The sequence below is a fragment of the Puma concolor genome, chromosome A2 (assembly GCF_028749965.1).
Source record: "Puma concolor isolate L17-30 chromosome A2, mPumCon1.1.hap2, whole genome shotgun sequence".
In the NCBI taxonomy this organism is placed as follows: domain Eukaryota; kingdom Metazoa; phylum Chordata; class Mammalia; order Carnivora; family Felidae; genus Puma; species Puma concolor.
The window spans coordinates 127,853,479-127,863,133 of record NC_141668.1 but is presented as its reverse complement, the minus strand read 5'-3'; positions in this window follow the sequence as shown (position 1 = coordinate 127,863,133).

Sequence of the window (9,655 nt, the reverse complement as noted above, 5' to 3'; positions counted from 1 at the left end):
TGCTAAAGTTGTTTCTGATAGTTTTCCTTGGGTTTCAAGGTTTCAGTTAGAGGAGTGGGGCCTGGAGGTGCCATTTTGTTGATACCACTCCTCCTTCTCTATTCTTTGGCCCAAAGTGCACCATAGTAATAGCGAAAAATCAGAATGTATCTGTTAGAGGTCGGGATAAAGCCATACAATCCAAAAGTACATTCTTCTAAAGAGAAGTATAACTGAAACCACCTGTGTCACCATGACTTAGTTTTGAATTTGGGAAGATTTGTCTAGGAAAGAAAAGAATTTAAATCACCTAGGTTAAGATGCCTTAGTTGTGTTTTGCAGAAAAATTTTGTCCAAGAAGTGTAAACCTACATGCAAATTTATTTTCTTCAGCAAATTCTTGAAAGTCAGTTAATCTCAGACAAGAGTTTTTTTACCTGAGCAAACTGTTTGCTTACTGAACAACAGTTTACTTATCAAGAATCCTTTAAAGGCTCTTGCCTAGATATTTCCAGCAAGACTTAACTATTATCTTAAAATGTTGGCTTATCCCAATCATTTTCCTGCCCTGAAGAACTTTCCTTAAAACATTTAAATTCAGACCCCAAGTGCTGTAAATACCTCAGTTACCACTTTCCCTTTCTAAGAAACTGGTAAGATTCTGTTAAGATAGTGTTCTCATTTACTGTGTGTTCTTACAAAGTTAGTTTTGACTTATTAATAGGTTGTCTGGTGATATTTTATAGAATTCAACACGAAGGGACCAACTGTGTATACTACAATGTTAAATAGTTATGATAGAAGTTAGTGAAGTTTTAAAACATCGATGAGCATGTTTGAGCTCTCTATGTGCCTGTACATTTTAATGTCTGCTTAATTTGGACTCTCTGAACCTGAGTACTTCCTAAACAGTGTGTACATAGTATAGTTTTTGTGTGCTGATTATATTGTTTTATATAAAAATCAAGTTGTTTTTCTATAATCAGTTATAAAGACTTTTACTTTTTTTCATAATACCCTTGTTCCACATAAAATTAATATACATGCACTTTCTTAGTCTTTGAGAAACTTAATACAAGTTTCTCTTATGAAGGGCCAATCAGCAATTGTGACCAGTTAGCAACTATCATTGCTTGAGTCACCCAAATTTTTTAAGTAAAATTCCTGAGAATGTGATAGAACTTGTAAAACAGCATTTTTGTATTTTAGATATAATCACTTACCCACTGAAGATAGTGGAGTAAGCAATGACATCGCCTTACATTCTGAATAATTAGATGGGTAGGCTTAGGGGAGATGACTGGGGTACTTAAGAATAATAGCTAAGCTCTTAGATATATTTAAATTTAAGTACTATGTTTACCTAGCCATCAATTTCCCTTATTTAAAATTTCCCAGTGGAGTTTTCCACACCTGCTGGTCAATTTCAGCATTTCTCATAAAATTAGAAAGGAGAGAAGCTTTGTTGGAAAAGGAAAAAATAATCAGGCTGATTTTACTATTTTGTGACTTTATATTCAATTTCAGCAAGTATTTGAGGCACATATACAATGACCACCAGACCAAAAATGTACTAATATTTATAATTGTTTACTAATCCATTTATTCATTTATAGAAGCCATCATATAGTTAGCAGGCTTTTAGTTTTAAGGTGGTGGAGAAATGTTTTAGGCCCTTTCTCCTCTTATACTGTAAGAAGTGGATGAAACAGGGATCTATACTCTGGCTTCATGAATCTAAGATAAATCAATATCTCCAAATCACAATATAAAAATGAATACATGATAATAGAATAAGCAGGGGCAGAAAAAATGTCACATATCCATAACAGATGAGGGAAATGCTAACAAAGTGGAGGCTGACATACTCCATAGAACTCTTGGAAGGCTGTAAGTTTGAAGGCACTGGTTATTGAAAAAAGGTTAGTTGGGGTTGGTGGTGGATGCTTCAAAGAGATATTGATGAAAAAGTTTGTATATGGAACAAGAAGAACCCATAATTGCTACCTCCATTATTCATAGTCAGGTAGATAAACCTTTATTCCAGGAGATGGGAGAGCTAATCTCAGAAGTAATTAAAGTAAGCTACTCCCAACTCTTTAGATCCCAGGAATGTAGGAGGCTGCTTACTCACCTGTGGGGCTTGAGTTCTCTTTTTCTTCCTGGAAAGGTTTTTATTGTGTGTTGTGTTTTGTTTTGTTTTTATTTATTTTAGAGAGAGTGTGAGCAAGTGGGGGAGAAGGGCAGAGAGGGAGGGAGAGAATCTCAAGCAGGCTCCATCCTCAGCCTGGAGCCCAGTGCAGGGCTCAATCCTATGAGCCTGGGATCTGAGCCAAAATCAAGAGTCAGATGCTGAACTGACTGAGCCACCCGGTGTCTCCCTGGAAATGCTTTTATAAAACTGGCATGGAGGCTTGTCATCTTCAATGAGCAATGTAGGACCATCTTAGGGCACCTGGGTGGCATAGCTGATTGAGCTTATGACTTCAGGTCATGACCTCATGATCCATGAGTTTGAGCCCCAAGTCAGGCTCTGGCTGGCAGCTCAGCTCAGAGCCTGGAGCTTGTTTCAGATTCTGTTTCTCCCTCTCTGTCTGTCCCTCCCCAGCTTGTGCTCTGTGTCTCTCTCTCAAAAATAAATAAACATTAAAAAAAATTTTTTTTAATATATAGAAGCATGTTTTTTTTTTTTTTTTGTTTTGTTTTTTTTGTTTTTTTTTTTTTTTTTGGCTGAACTCAACTACTCCAGAGAAGAGAAAGCTAAATGCTGATACTAGGAAGAACCGAATGATATAAACAAATAGCTACAGTTGAGGAACCTCTCCAAGATTGAAGATGATCAATGTATAAACTTAAAAAAAACACACAAAACCCCCCCAAACAAACAAAAAAACAACCTAACTCAGGATGAACAAGATTGCAGAAAGTAGAACATCTCAAAAAAATACATATATATCAGTACCCAAAATACTAGCACAGGAGCCCAGGAAGTTTTACAAAAGCTACATAGATTGCAATTAGAGAACGAGATAAGGATCTTAGAAATTAAACAAATTATTAGATAAAATTTAAAACATACGTACAATTTTACAGGATATAAATTCTGTAATTCTCTTGGAAACTAGAGAGATACAAATGGATAATAGTTGGGAGTATATAAGAAAATTGAACAAGTAAGTGAGAATTTCCAGCATCCCTCTAAATGCCATTCCAAAAAGCGACAAATAAAATAATGGGAAATTAGCAAAGAAATAACATAAGAGAAAAAAAAAATCCCAGAACTGACGTAAGTCAGTCTCCATTTTAAAAGGGTCCACCAAAAATAAGAATAAAAAAATTCAAAAGATCTATGTGGCATGCAGTTATTATTTTTTCAAAACATTGGTTATAAAGAGAGGATTCTGAAATTTTCCATATTTTAATAATAAGAAAGTTTCAAACAAAGAATTGAAAACTGGCATGGCAAGAAACCCTTCAACATCCACACTGAAGCTAGAAGATAATTGGATCCAATGTCTTTAAAATTCATAGTGAAATGATATTTTATTTATTCATGTATTTATTATAATAAATGCTATGGCTAAATATAGATTTATAAATTGAGTAAGAAGGTAGAATAATGATGTTTTCAGATATTCAGTGTCTCAGAAAATTTTCTTTCATATACTGTTTTATGGGAATCCAAAGTAGGATGTACTCCAAAAGTAATGAGAAAGTACAAAAGGAAAGGTTTTGGATCTAGAGAACAGAGGATCTATCTCAACAGAGCGATCAAGATAATTCCCAAGATGAGGTCAAAGAGAAAACTTGATTTCTGTACTACAGGACTTGATAAAGGATACTAGAATAATTTGGAGCAGCAAGTGACTTCAGAAGAAATACCTATAATGGCTTAAAAAATGAAATTGACATTTTATGACAGTTCTGATTGTATGAATACTGTGCTGAGTGGATTTTCAGATCTGTTAGAGGGTGTGGGAAGTCTTAGAAAAAGCTTCAAAGACTATTAAGCAATAAAAATAAGCAACGATAATTCCAAGGAAAACAAAAGGAGTAACAAGAAAGAGTTATCATAGTACATTGTGACTCAATGGCAAATAATATTCACATGGTTATGATAATTAAAACACCAAATATTAAACAAAGATTGTGATATAACAACATTTGGAGAATAGAAGTAGGAAAAGTAGAGAGTAGGAGAGCCAAAATACAAAATTTATAAATATCAGTCTCCAGATATCATTTGAGAGATAGCAATATAAGCATGCTATTTGGAAATATAGAAGGAAGATCCAAAAGAAAACTTTTTCTTCAAGATAGGGATGAGAGTAGTAGGAAATTATGGAGTTTATTCTAAGCAGTTTAGAACTATTTACTTCTTCAAGCCATATTCTTCTTTTACTTTGATAAAATATGAATTAAAAACTGCTCAGCACCATTGCATGTGCTTGGTTACTACAAAAAATAAGAAGAATGATGCCCTGTCCTCCAGAAACTCTCAGAAGTGTTTAGGATCTTTTAGATTTTAGTAATCTTCAGTCTTTGAGTAACATATAATTCACATAACTAGCGAAGAACGTTACAAAAGAAATTTTTGCATTAAGCTTCTTGGAACTGAATTAAGAAATTAGAATGAAAGCAAGACTCTCAAACTGGTTGGGTTCAAGTCTTGGGTTCAGTGCCAGTTCTTTCTATGTGCTCAAGCATTTATTTACTTCTCTTTACTTCATATGCAAATTTCAGATGACATTACTATCCACCTTATGAATTTGTTACCGCATCTTGTTCCTATTTTCCTGCCAGGTTAAGAAGTTAATGTATGTAAAGTGCTGAGCTTAGGACTTACTATACAATAACTAATGAATGGATGATGATGATAATGATGGTGACAACCATGAGGAGGAGAACAAGGATGATGGTGGTCATATAGCTGTGTACCAAGGAAAATATTCATTATTCCTTAAGCCCCCTCAAAGATTAACAGAATTCCCAACCTAGGTAATATCCTACTTTATCCTTCATTCTTTCATAAAATTATACCTGATAATATCACGTTTGTCATCAAAATGAATAAGTTGGGAAGCAGTCTCATGAGGACAAAAAAAAAAATGTGTGATCCTAATAATTGAAATCAGAGTTATTTGGATGTATATATTTTCATTGTTTTGCTTAATTTTGACTCAATTTTTTGTTGAATTTTCTTCCTATCCAAGGCCATGTTTTTGTTTTTTGTATGTCCTTTGGCTTTTTTCATTTTTAAAAATACGAATCTCTGTTTAAAGTCAAAGGAGGCTGTATGCATGAAATACATGCAAAATTGTGAAGTTGTAGAAAAGAAAGAGTCCCCAAAAGGGGAGATTACTTAGTGAAGAGTGGTTTAGAATGAGGTAGATAAATTATCTGTTAATACTGTATTTTTGACAAAACATTAGACAAGGGACAAAGGGTTGAAAGTTAATGGTTCTTCGCCTAGTGATGCCCTGCCCTTGTCATTTTGAATAGTGTTTTCTTGAAAGGACATCACTATTTTAAGGCTGTGAATTCACAGGAAAAGTGCAGCTGATATTTTGGTGCTGAATGTGGTTTTTAATTACTGGATCCTGAGGGAGATGTGAAAAGCATAGCGTAGTTTTTAATTTTCTTTCCTGTTTACAGATTTTTTCTTTCAAACTTAAGTCTTAATCACTTACAGAGAAGAGTCGTTTGGAGTGGTAAACCAACTGAAAAAAGAATTTTTCCCCAAGTCAGTTTCAAATAACTTTGTGTTTTTGACATGACTACTTATATTTTGGCGACAGAATAGAGAAACATCAGGTGTTTAGTATATTGAGAAGTTATTTCTATTTATTGTCTAAGTGGCACTTAAGAAAATTAGTCATAATCCCACATTAAACCTGATGTGTCATCAATCCATTCAATAATTTCTGCTATGCCCTGACCTCCCTAAGGTCACTCCATTGTTGGCAAGTCCTGACACAAAGTCAGTGATTCAAGTTACAGACAGCTGGATAAGCCCATCACATGTGATAGAAGCATCTATGTAGGCACTTCTTCAATACTTTGACTTGGAAAAATTTCCATTTCACTGACTGGAAAGTGGTATAAAGATGGTCACTTCTTGAGTATCCGACAGCTCCTTGAAATTCCTGTTTGATAATTAGAGATAGAAAGACTTTGAATTCATTTTGAACATGTAAGTGGCAAAGTGATCACAGTTCAACATAAAATATAATAATATAGTATCTGTCATGACTCGAGTATATTTGCTAGTTTTTCCTTATCCTAATGGCAGCCTCATACTACAACAGCTCTCTCTCCAATTCACTGTGAAAAATGATATAGAACTAGCAACATATATGTGGACCTTTTGAATTCATGGACAACATTAAAAGTTTAATAATTTTATATTTAATAAAAGCATTGAGGTGATGTTTTTAGTTGTATTGTCATAGGTAGGTGTATTGTCTACAGTTCCGAGTTTTTATCGCTATGGCCACTTTTACATGAGTTGCCGGTCATCAGCCTATCCACAAATTGTTCTCCAAAGTTACTCAGTATCCTGAGCAAGAAATTTTGCAACAATTGTGAAAGGCTCATGTCTTTCGACTGCGTTGACCATTGACCATTTCAAAGACTTGTTTCTGAGACGCAGCAAGAGAATTATAATTACATTTCAGGCACAACAAATAGTCATGTCAGCTCCCATGACTACATGATAATAAACAAGTGCTTGGTAAGAAATGACCTAGAGTATAAGGTCACAAAGGGGTTTCTGTGTGAGAAAACAAGACTTTTCTCATAAAACGTTTCAGTAAAGTGCCTCTTTTAATAGTATGGAAGAAAGATTTCTAGCTACAGTGTTTAATTCTCCTGAAGAGGGGCGCCTGGGTGGCGCAGTCGGTTAAGCGTCCGACTTCAGCCAGGTCACGATCTCACGGTCTGTGAGTTCGAGCCCCGCGTCAGGCTCTGGGCTGATGGCTCGGAGCCTGGAGCCTGTTTCCGATTCTGTGTCTCCCTCTCTCTCTGCCCCTCCCCTGTTCATGCTCTGTCTCTCTCTGTCCCAAAAATAAATAAACGTTGAAAAAAAAATTTAAAAAAAAAAAATTAAAAAAAAAAAATAATAATTCTCCTGAAGAAACTAAACATTTTATGAAAATTGGGATTTAATTTTAGACTCTCTCTCCATTTTGCCATTTGGAAACAGGGCTATCTGTTGGGGAGGTTTTTGCCTGACCTCACAAAAAGTGCTCAAATAAACGTGTTGTCCTTTCATGAATTGATGGTAAACAGGCAGTGTTGTTGAATGACCAAATGTAGTAAACATCAGGATTAGTGATTCACGGTGACTTGATTCAGAAAGATAACCAAGGGAAATTGAGTTCACCCTCTCCATCTTGGGTAGTTAGGCTTCTGTCTTTCAATTGCAAGAATGTGAATTCTAACTCTAACTTAAAGAAAAGAGAAATTAATTGACTCCTATAGTCAAGGAGAGATATGAGGTAATTCAGAGATTGAATTCATCAAAACTTGGAAGCCAGGGTTTAATCCCTTCAGGCCTCTTTTTGACCTCCTGTTTGTTTGTTTTCATGTGCTGGAGCAGTTTCCTTCTGAACATAAATCAACAATCACATGCCAGCAACTCCAGTGAAAAATCACAGAGTGACCCTAAAATCCATGGATGAATACGTAGGAAGGTCTCTGATTTATCCATGATTTGGGCCAATCACATTTGCCTGGGACATAAATTTTAACAGTTATTGTTCACTCCTATACCTAGGGGAATAATGTCAATTATAGGAATAAGGAAAGGAAAGCTAGCCAGACAGGCAGAAAAATAGCTCACGCAGTCCGGGGCACTGCTTCTTGCTGAAACATCGCTACAACATCATCAATGGAGATCATCCAGCATCAAATTAAAAAGCGCTGTGTATGGCGAAGAGAACGCTAGAGTGGGAAACAGGAGGCTACCCATCCCATCTCTGTTTCCAACTACTCTGTGAGGGTGAAAATGCCACTTTGCAGCTCTGGATTTCATTTCCCTCATCTGTACAGTAACTTCAGGCTCATTACTCTCTCAAGTTCATTTTAAATGAATAAAAATTCTTAACACTGACGGGCTCATTCTCTTGCTGGAGAACTCAGATAAAGTTGTGTTGAGTTGAATTTTGTGCTTTTTACAATGTAGTAAAAAGATTAAGAGTGGACTGTGATGGAAGATAGCTCTGAGTTTGAATTCTAGCATGTGATACTGAGAAATTTACTCAATTTCTCTTTGTCTCAGTTTTCCCATTTGTTAGGTTAGGGTAGTAATTATACTAGCTGGTAAGGTTGTTCAAAGGATTTAATTAAAACATGCATATAAAACATTTGTCAAAGTGCCTAGTACTTACAAGTACTGAATAAATATTAATCATTGTTGTCATTACTATTATTGTTTTCAACAACTGATGTCCATTGTGTCCTCAAGAGCTATATACAGAATTAAAGAATCTCTCTTTCATGGGACAGATTTTCTTCTTATTTCTTTTTTGTTCTTAAGTTAAATAGGTCCTTCCACAATCCTTACAGGGTACAGAAAATTTCTTTCTAGTTGTCCAAGGTCAGAGATTAAGTGACTGGTCATTTTAACTATGTTTTGAATACAACCCAGAGTTACTGCAACATGAAAAAATTTTAAAAGGTGGTGGCAGAAGGCACCAGAGGAACATCAATGTATGGATTGGATTGTAGGAACAGATAATTGAGCATATACAATTCACTTAAATATCTAGATCATATAAAAATAGTTATTTGAGAACTGGCCCAAGTAATTTGATCACCTTTTTCTTGCCTAATGAAAACTTCTTTTGATAATTAGTTTTCTGGCCTATGCTTTTGTCTGGGAGAAGGTAATAAAAGGTGATAAAGTAATTGCTATTTTAAATTACATCCTCAAGATGCCAAAGCATACTATCATTTGGGTCAAAAATTCAGTCATACCAGTTCAAAGTCCTATGGACAAAGTTTGTTTACGGAATGGGCATTTTTCAATGGCTGTGCCAAATATCTTGGCTGCTTTTAAACAATTTTTTTGAATTTATATACTTATATGAATAGTGATACCTTAAGTTAATTTTAATATGGAGATTTAATATGAAAATTCTTATTTAGTTATCCTGACAATCTCAGAAGTTAGGTACGGCATGGATTATAATTATCATCTTAATTTTAACCAAAGGAATTTGCTCAAAGTCACCTAGCTAGTAGATGGCAGACAGAGATTTGCACACAGGTATTACAACTCCAAGTAAATGTTCTTATTAATAGAAAATAGTTAATGTATTTGTTCTGTTTTTCTGATATGGATTGAAGTTCTATAGACAAATCATCACTATTAAGGTTGCTCATGTGAAGATCCATGGAATTAAGTTGGGACAATTCTAAAATGAAAATTCAAGTGATGACATCCCCAAGAGTTCAATTATCTGAGTTAAGTGTTTGTAATAATAGATCTTGGTACACAACTGGCACAATTCTCTGTTGTATTTTTCCTCTTTCTGTCACCTTTCTGTTTCTATTAAAGCACCCTGAGAGATATTATTAATGAATTAATTATTACTAAAGCATATATAGCCTCAAGGTTCATGTACAGTAAACATTAGCCACAAGGTGGTAGAATACATATACTATTTCCCTG